The sequence below is a fragment of the Pteropus vampyrus genome, unplaced genomic scaffold (genome assembly GCF_000151845.1).
Source record: "Pteropus vampyrus isolate Shadow unplaced genomic scaffold, Pvam_2.0 Scaffold15, whole genome shotgun sequence".
NCBI classification, from domain to species: Eukaryota; Metazoa; Chordata; class Mammalia; order Chiroptera; family Pteropodidae; genus Pteropus; species Pteropus vampyrus.
Window position 1 is genome coordinate 6,089,595 of NW_011888796.1, and position 9,001 is coordinate 6,098,595.

At 39.7% G+C, this 9,001-nt stretch overlaps 1 long non-coding RNA gene across 1 annotated transcript in view; it reads left to right on the top strand.

Annotated features, from left to right (window-relative positions):
- LOC111734926 overlaps positions 1–9,001 on the top strand; it is a 16,439-nt gene that overhangs the window by 3,729 nt on the left and 3,709 nt on the right. The window contains exon 2 of the long non-coding RNA XR_002778631.1: positions 7,446–7,452. This is a non-coding gene — a long non-coding RNA (uncharacterized LOC111734926). The remainder of the gene's footprint in view (positions 1–7,445; positions 7,453–9,001) is intronic.

The window sequence follows — 9,001 nt, forward strand, 5'->3', positions numbered from 1 at the left end:
TGGGGATGAGGAAGAAGAAGGAGCTAGAGTTTAATGGATGGTAGTGGTGTATACTGAAAGAGGGAACACTAGTGAAGGAAAGAGTTTATAGACTAAGATGATAAACACATTTTGTACCCATTGAATTTGAGGTACCTGCAAGACATTCAAGTAGACATGAGACAAAAGTGATTGGATATGCATTGTAATCCTTAAGGCTCGGACAACAAATATTTGTCACTCTACTATTTACCAGATGCTGATCTAGATGCTGGGGCTGGAGCAGTGGGAAAGTTAGACATCACCACTGCCCTTGTGGAACGTGGAGTCTAGGTGAAAAGAAAGGTGCTGAACAAGTAATCACCATAGTAAATGGAAGCCATGAAAAGGGTATATTTCAAGACGGACAAGGGCCAGTTACATCAAGTGATGCTAAGAGATGGAAAAGGATAACGGACAAAACTCTCCATTGTATTTGGTAACATGGAGGTCACTGTAATGTTGACAAGAGCTGTTTCAGTAGAATACCAAAGACAGAAGCCAGCTTCAAGTGAGATGAAAAGAATACCGTGAAGCAAGAAAGTAGAGACAGTGACTACGGGGCACTTGTTCAAAGATTCTTGCTGAGAAGGGGAGGGGCAAAATGGAGCAGTGACTAGAAAAGGACATTGGTCAAGGAAGAGTTTTTAAGATGGATAAGTTTAAAGCATGTTTGTATGTTACTGGGAATATTCCAGCAGAAAGGGAGAAAGTGACACACCGGAGAGAGAGGACTCTGCATGAACCAAGTAAGACCATAATAAAGTGTTAAAAGCACAAGGGTTACCCTTTGAGGAGGTAGTGATAGAAGGGAGCACAGGGGTGGGAGTGGGGGAGGGGTTACGAGATGCAAATAATGTTCTGTTTCCTGATCTAGGTACTAGATAAATGTGTATTCACTTTGTTAAAATGTATCAAGAGGTAAACTTATGTGTGTTCTTTTCTATGTGTATATTATATGTCAAACAAGTTTTTTTTAACAGAAGGATTGGAAAAGAAAACAAAAACCACAATTTCTTGCAAATCGGAGGACTATCTACACAGAAAACTAACAAATTTATAAACTATTATAAATAAAAGCAAATTTTAACAAAGTAGATGCATATAAGAATATACAAGTCAACTGCACCATCACAAAAAAAATAGAAGACATAATTTTTAAATACACCATTTACAATAAAATACCTAGTAAAAAAAATCAACAAGATATATGTTCAACCTGGATACCGAAAATTATAATGTTTTATTAAAAGATAGTAAGGGGAAACCAAGTAGAGCATTATATGTATTAATGAATAGGAAGATTTGATTTTTTAATGATGTCAATTCTCCCCCAAATTAACATAGAGACTCGATGAAACTCCAATCAGAACCCCAACAAGATTCTGTGGAACTTTATAAACCTATTCTAAAATGCACATGAAATGGTAAAGGGCCAAGAAGAGCCAATACACTCCTAACAAAGAAAAGAAGGAAGGACTTGCCCCACCATATGTTGGGACTTACTATAAAGCTAGGTAACTACCTGTAAAGTGACTAAGACAGTGTGATATCTGCATAGAGATGGTCTGAGCAGTGAGCCCAGAAACAGATCATCCCATATATGGAACTTTAACTAGGGAGCCCAATTAATTTGTCACAAACTGGAGCACTATAAGGGGAATTATTTATTCATAATAAATAATTATATCAGTCCAACAAATGTAAACCGTTATTGAACTGAGTAAATGAAGATCTATACTCAGTATATCTGTGATGAAGTTGGAAGACAACGAGTAGCAGCAGCCTCTGATGGGAACAAAGATACTTCATCTGCAGATAAAAGTAGAAAATGGAGTATGGATAAAGTTATAAGAGGGCTGTGAGATTTGATGATGGGTACCTCACTACTTCCTTTTCCCAATACATTTTGAGGCAAGATCATTAGCTGAGGGTAAGTGAGAAAGGAGAGCATAGAGAAGACAGTATCAGTGCTCTAGAGAGTAGAGAATAAATATAATAAGCAGGTGTCATAGGATGGCCAAGCAATGTCAAATCTTCATTTTAGATTTACATCATGAATTTAAAGATCAATGAACACAATTATGTATTTTTCTCCTGCAACATTTAGCTGCTTAAATAATTATAATGATCAACTGTGAAATCTAAACTAGGTAAAAAAGAAATATAAGGGGAAGGGGTTGTGGACAGTGGAAATGTAGTGAGGCAACAGATTAGAGGTCTGCTGGGGTGATGGTACTAAGGGGGCTCAGCTGGGAGGATGGAATGGTGTCAGAGCGTGAAACTAAGATGCTGGTGATGATGCCGTGTGTGTGTGTGTGTGTGTGTGTGTGTGTGTGTGCGCGCGTGTGTGTGTGATAAAAGGTTAAGGAAGGGACCGTGGAAATGGGAGGTCTGGGAATATTACTAGGTCACAAAACCATGGATCACAAAATGTTAGAGCTTAGATCACACAGAGAGGTAAAATGATCTGTCAAAAATGATAAGAGTGAACGAGTATTGGACTCTATTTGCCACAAGCACAGAGGTGAAGGCGTGACAAGAGTCTGTGGGTTAGACTGCTGAAAGGGGATCTTTACTTCTTGGCAGTTGTCATCTGTCACTCATTTTATTAACTTAGAGGTCAAGTGAGAGAAGCGAGAAAAGGCACACTTCTCCTTTCTGTCTTAAATCACAACGGGAGCCAACTAGGAAAATTATTAATTATAAAGTTACTAAGTGTTCGCTGTGTGCAAACACTTTGGTATCTGCTTTTCTGAGGTGGGATATGGCTGATCTCTTCCTTAGAGGCACATTGAGTCTATGTTTTGGGAGAAATGGACTCACACAAAAAAAACAAATTAATAGCAAGATATGGTGGGGAGAGGTACCGACTTTGGGTACAAAAGACTGTTAGCACCAAGGGGTGTTCTGGGAGGTTTTAGCCAACACTTTCATTATACTAAGCAAACATTATAGAGTAAGTGTGCTTGCTACAGAAACATAGCTTCTAGAGAAACCCTCCAACAGCTCCTACACTACTGCTCCAAGTCCCTCCCATTTAGCCTCTCTACATTTCCCACTACGGGTTGGCTTAAATCTTTTTAACGTTCTCTTAGACTCTTCCTAGTCCTCATCACCAGAAGAGGGAGAACTACAAGTTCATTTTGGATTTTGTGCTGTTATGAAGGGAATGAGTGGGGACTATAAAAAGAATCAGAAATTCAAATTACTTCAAAACTCAAGTTTCGCTGTGAATCTGGTTGAAATTTCTTCTTTTTCTTCTTTCTTGAATCAGTCTTCAGGATTTTGCAAGCCATTGTGAGAGATGTGAGTTTGTTTGACCAGGTAGCCGTTGAGACTGATTTCATGGTCAGGCACACCTGAAAACCAGACCCATTATGCTTTAGTCACATACCTGCATTTGGGAATCATGCAAATTAGGGCTGCCCACAGAGTTTCTTTTCATGCATGTGGTAGCAGGGCTACATCTCAGCTCTCTTTAAAATGAGATTTTCAGATCAACTCTGATGCTCGCACAAGTGGATGTTTATATAACAGCAAAAAAGAGCCAAGAAAAAACTGCCTTTGCCATGTGGCTTTCTAGGAGAAATGATCAACTTTTTTTTTATCATTATACCGAGAATGGTTTAAAGATTATATAATCATCTTCATTTTCAAAGTAATAATCACTGGCTTCTTTATGAATACAAAAAAAAAAGAGGTAAACAGGAACTACATCTCCTTTCTGACTAAAATTATATGCTGCTGCAACTATAATGCTCGTATCTAAGCTATTTGATTTCCCTTAGACCCCTAGAGAAGGGTGAGTAAAACTAAGAGTTGTTCATACATCCCCCAGGCCTTGCCCAGGCCTGATATGTTTACGATGTTTGCCTACGTGCCCAGAATATTCTGCTCTTATCACTCTTTCTGGTCAGAAACACCCAGGGATTAGGGCTCTTCTAATTAGTTTCCCAAAGCCTAGACACCTCCTAAATATTTCCACTACATTTCTACACAACTACAAGCCTCAATTCTCCTTCTGAGTGTTCCTGAGAAAGTGTTCCCACTCAAACTGTGAAGACCAAGGAAGCCATCCTCGCAGAAACCATGTGCTCATTAGTTCACAGAGCTGCCTAAGAAGAACATAGGGTGAGCACTTAACTCTGGACAAGAATGAGGAAGACCAAGAACTTTATGCCCAGGCTTTCCTGTCCCCAGGCCAGTTATGGAGGTCTGACACTCTTTAGCTTTAGCGGGAGTTGAGTAGGGAGAAAATAGGAATGACTTTTAACATCTAATTACCAGGGAAACTTTTAAACCCACAGGGGCCCAGGATATATCAAAGACCTAATGAATCAGAATTTGGAGGATAAGTCTCAGGAATGTATATTTTGTAAAGCTCTGAAAGAGATTTTCATACACAGGTAAGACTGCAAATCTTTGTCCTACCTTCTTAGTATCAGGAAATGGGGCCCTCAGACTTTACAAAACATCAGTGTTTCTGCCTCCTTCCTTGACTTCAGATCTAAATGGGAGGGAGGGAAGAAGGAAGGGAGGGAGAAAGAGTGTGGGTGGCGGGGAGCGGGGGGACGACCTTCCTGCCCTCCTCCAGGTGCAAACGAGAATGCCAATAAGACATCCAACATTACATGCAATTCAGAGAAAGACTGAATGCTGTACTCCACTTGTATGGGCTCCATTGGCTTACTGGTAGAGAAAAATACCCAAGGGCCAGCTCCTGAAGAAAATCTATTATGTACCCCCTCGCACACACGGTTAATACATACTTTTGATTGGCACATTTTTAGACAATGCATTAGGAGCAACAGTGAAGTTTGCAGAGTAGAAGAAAGCTGAGGGGGTGCGTTTAATGAGAACCCCCACACACATACACATATCCCACAAAGCCAAGAAGGAAAGTGGGCTCACTTTAGCTCTGTCTGAATAACCGATAAGTGAACTCTGAAAGTAAATGACCTGGTTCCTCCAGCTGTAGCGGAGGCACAAGATATTTCTGTTCCTAAGCAACAGACAGCTGCCTTTATTTCTCATCATTGCTCAGGCTGGAATAATTCAATTCCCTGTTTCCCCCACAGCTCAACCCCTGCTTCCTACCTACCTGCAGAACAGAAGCTTTAAATGGTGCCCTGCCCCTTATCTGATGCTGTCTCACACATAGACAGTAATTTTCTGAAAGACTTGACCCTGTTCGTTTTGAGTACAAGGAAAGGAACATAATCTAGAACGCCATCTGTCATCCTGAAATAGCCAATAGTGGCACTATTTTTACCCGGCAATTATCAAACAAATGGAGTCATTTGAAAGAGTCACAGCTGTTCCTTGGTGTTATCTCAGTACGAATATGACACAGAGCCTGCTGATTTTGTTTTCTGCTTTGTGCCTCATGTATACTAAGGCAGCGATCATTTCTCACCCTCCCATCAGAGCACAAGTCAAAGTGTGTACTTCACAACTGAGTCACTTGGGCAAAATAAAAATCTCTCATTATCTTGATTACATGGTCAGAGTTTCACTAAATATGATTCTCATTTAGAAAGAGAATGCAATGAATTCCATATTTCAGAGTGAATGTTAGGAAGCTTTTTTATCTCACAGAAAACATCAAGTTTACTCCTGGCTAAATGTAACCTAAAAGAATGACTGGTACCCATGATTTATATATATGTTAGCACTTTTAACCGAAAAAGTAAAATTCTGCAAAATGAATCTTATCATCTTTCCATTATCAACCTTCATTATGAAATCAGAAAGGCATCCTATTGTAATAAGTGTCTCTAGTAACCTGGACGCACACATTCATTCACATACGTGTGTGGACACACACACATAGGCAACTCTATCAAACATGTGTCGTTCTTTCTGAACACCTGCATCTCAACTTCACTTCGCATGTATGGGGAACTTCCCAACCTAATGAGGCAATGCTCACCTCCTTCAGTGAAAGTGAAGATGCCAAAACCTTACTTTCCCAGATTCCCTTGCATTTGGGACAAAGGCACATGATCTAGTCATTACCAATCAGATGAACCCACCCAAGAGTTACAGAGACCACGCAGAGCTCCCACTGGAAAGAGGCATGCTACAGGGAATGCAGAGTTCCTGCAGAGCAGGGTTGGTGTGGGCATGCCGTGTCCAGTAACAATGGCACCCAGGGTGCAAGCTACAGCCTCTAATGCTGTGCAGTAACAGGAGTGTCCACCAGACGAGCTCTGCAGGCTGACGCAGGCTCTATCTCTGGCTTCCTAGCTACAACCTGGGTCTCCAGCCCACCCGGAGATCCTGTGAACCAAGAAAAATCCTTTCAAATAACTCATGTGCTGCTTAATCAATCAACACTGGTTGATTGCTGCAACCCAAAACTCTAAGTCAAAAAGTATGTTTTCAATGTTTTAACCATGCGACAACCAATAATACACTTAGAGTTTTTGTTATCCTTCACAATTTTCCAGTTCTTTCCCAATTCCCAAGGCTCTAGTCTTTATTCTATATACACCCAATCCACAGAAATTTATCTAATCCCAGAAAATTCCCCAATTCCTCACTTTCAACCAGGCATGTATTCAAAAGTAGAAAGATAGAAATCATAGGAGAAAGGTGTAGATTGAATTGCCACTTTCTTATAAGACTATTCTCTGGAGAATCAAGAAGCACTGAATATACATACTAAAACCACAATGCTATATAGGCAGACCTCATCATTTCGAGCAATGTCTCTCCAAGTTTAATGTGCTTATGAATTTCATGGGGATTGTGTTAAAATGCAGACTCTGAGTCAGTGGGTCAGAAATTCCGCAGCTCTCCCAACTCCCAGGTGGTGCCCAGTCTGCTGGTCCAAACCTGCATGTTGCATGGCAAGACTGTCAAATACTCAGTCTTTACTCCTAAGTCTCAAAAATAAAACTGTCCCAGCCCCCCAAAAAATCATGTATTCTCTCTCCGTTTTCTGGAGCTCATCTCTACATCTCCTTTTATATTTACACTTAGAATAACCAGACTCTAAAGTAGCAATATATTTCATAATTTGGCACAGGACTCAACACCAAACAGAAAATTTCTTACACATTAAACAAATTAGATCTTGCTTCATTGGTTCTGAACATGTTAAATGGTATAAAGCTAGCCTATTTAATATAAAGGCCATTTAGGTTTTCAGTTTGGATCCTGCAGAGTAAATGGAATTAAAGATCTCTACTATTTTATGGTTCCTGAGATTCTCACTTGGGTGGACTTAGACATTTTTTCAAAAGTCAATTAAATGTATAAAGGCTTATCTTTGATGCACAGCAATCCCTGGACACAAAGGTGTGGGGGCACAAAAAATAGTCTCTGTACTTCACCCTGAGGTAAAAATACATATGGTATCTCATCTCACTTTGCTCTCACGCCCTTGATGGAATTTTTCACAGTAATGTCTTCCAAAGGGAAAGGGTTGTTTCTTTTTCGATATCAACCAAATTGTCTTGTAACATGCTGTGCAATTAGAGTTCATATCCACATCCTTTATAGAGCTCAGACAGCACTTCAGCAACTTTTACCCCCAAAATTGGTGTCATTAATCAATGGAATTTCTGAAGGCAGAACATATTCTACTTTATTTCTAACACTGATAACTCCTCACTAAACATGTCCAAAATTTCATAATACATAAGAAAATTAAGAGGGCACAAACAGCCCTTTTTATAGCTCTAGAAACAACTGTAGTTAGTCTATAACTTCATAGAAGGCCACGAAGTAGGTAATATCGTCTTACTACTAGCAATCCTAACATGAATTTTTTTGTATTATGATGGATAATTTGGATTAATGGTCAAGAATAAGAAATAGTTCATGAATTAAGGGCACTAAGGCACTTCTAATGTGAATATTAAACCTTTGTGTGTTCTGAGGGGATTCTCTGCCCCCATCGCCCTCTTTGTACTGCCCTATTCATGTGAAAAAAGATTTTTTAGCATAAAAATGCATCAAAGTTATGCTATGAATAAATGTTATTCACAAAAAAAAAGGTTTGTTTCTGGTGGACAGTCTACAAAATGTCAAGATCCATGGCCAATGGGACTGGACAGAAGGTCCAAGGAGGGGAGACGAGCAGCAGCCAGGGCCCTGATGGAAAGAAGGTAGAGAAAGGAGAGAGGCTTGCTAAGGAGAAGCCAGACAAACCCAGCACTGACAAAAAAGAGCTGGAGATGAACCAGAAAGAAATGCGGTCTGTCCCTTGGACCCCAAATTCACTCACGGTTGTTTGTGAGCATGGCAGCTTCCCTCCAGATAATGGGACAAGCCTATGAATCTTTCTCTGTGTTCAGGATATAATTTCAGCATTATATTCTTTCAGCCAAGGACTCTAAGTTTGAATAGCAAATATTAGAGCACATCTGAAATCCCATATTCAAATATCACAGGTTTCTACAATTCACATGTTCTCTTTTCCCAGGAAAGATATATCTACGGTTAATATTTTAGCTCATTCTCAGTAAAACATTGAGCCCTCCTTAACAAATAATTGCCTTTCATGAGAAAATTAAACAGATAAGGCTAACTCATTTGCTAATATCATTCCTTATCTATGAATATAATGTTTTAGTATGATTCTCTTCTATATTCTATGCAAAATCAGATTCTGTAAACAGTTGCATAACAGAATGATTAATAAAGTATTTTTATTAAGACATAAGAAATTGAACAAAACTAAACTCAGTTTTTAGAGACTGAATTATACATCCAAACAGACACGGCTAACTCGTCTTCCTGAAGGAGACAAAAACGAGGGGACTATGAACCGTGACTGGGGCAGTTAAACCAAAGTCAGTATTTCCCAAACCTCAGGACAAAGAGTAGAGAGAGTTCTGAATAGGCTGTGTCACTGGCCTCAGCAGCCCCATCCTCACTGCTCAGCCCCTCTTCTCAACTACCACAGAAAAGAGTCAGCAAGAAATTTTTCACTCTTGAGAATTGGAAGCAACAGGAAAGACACAGTAAG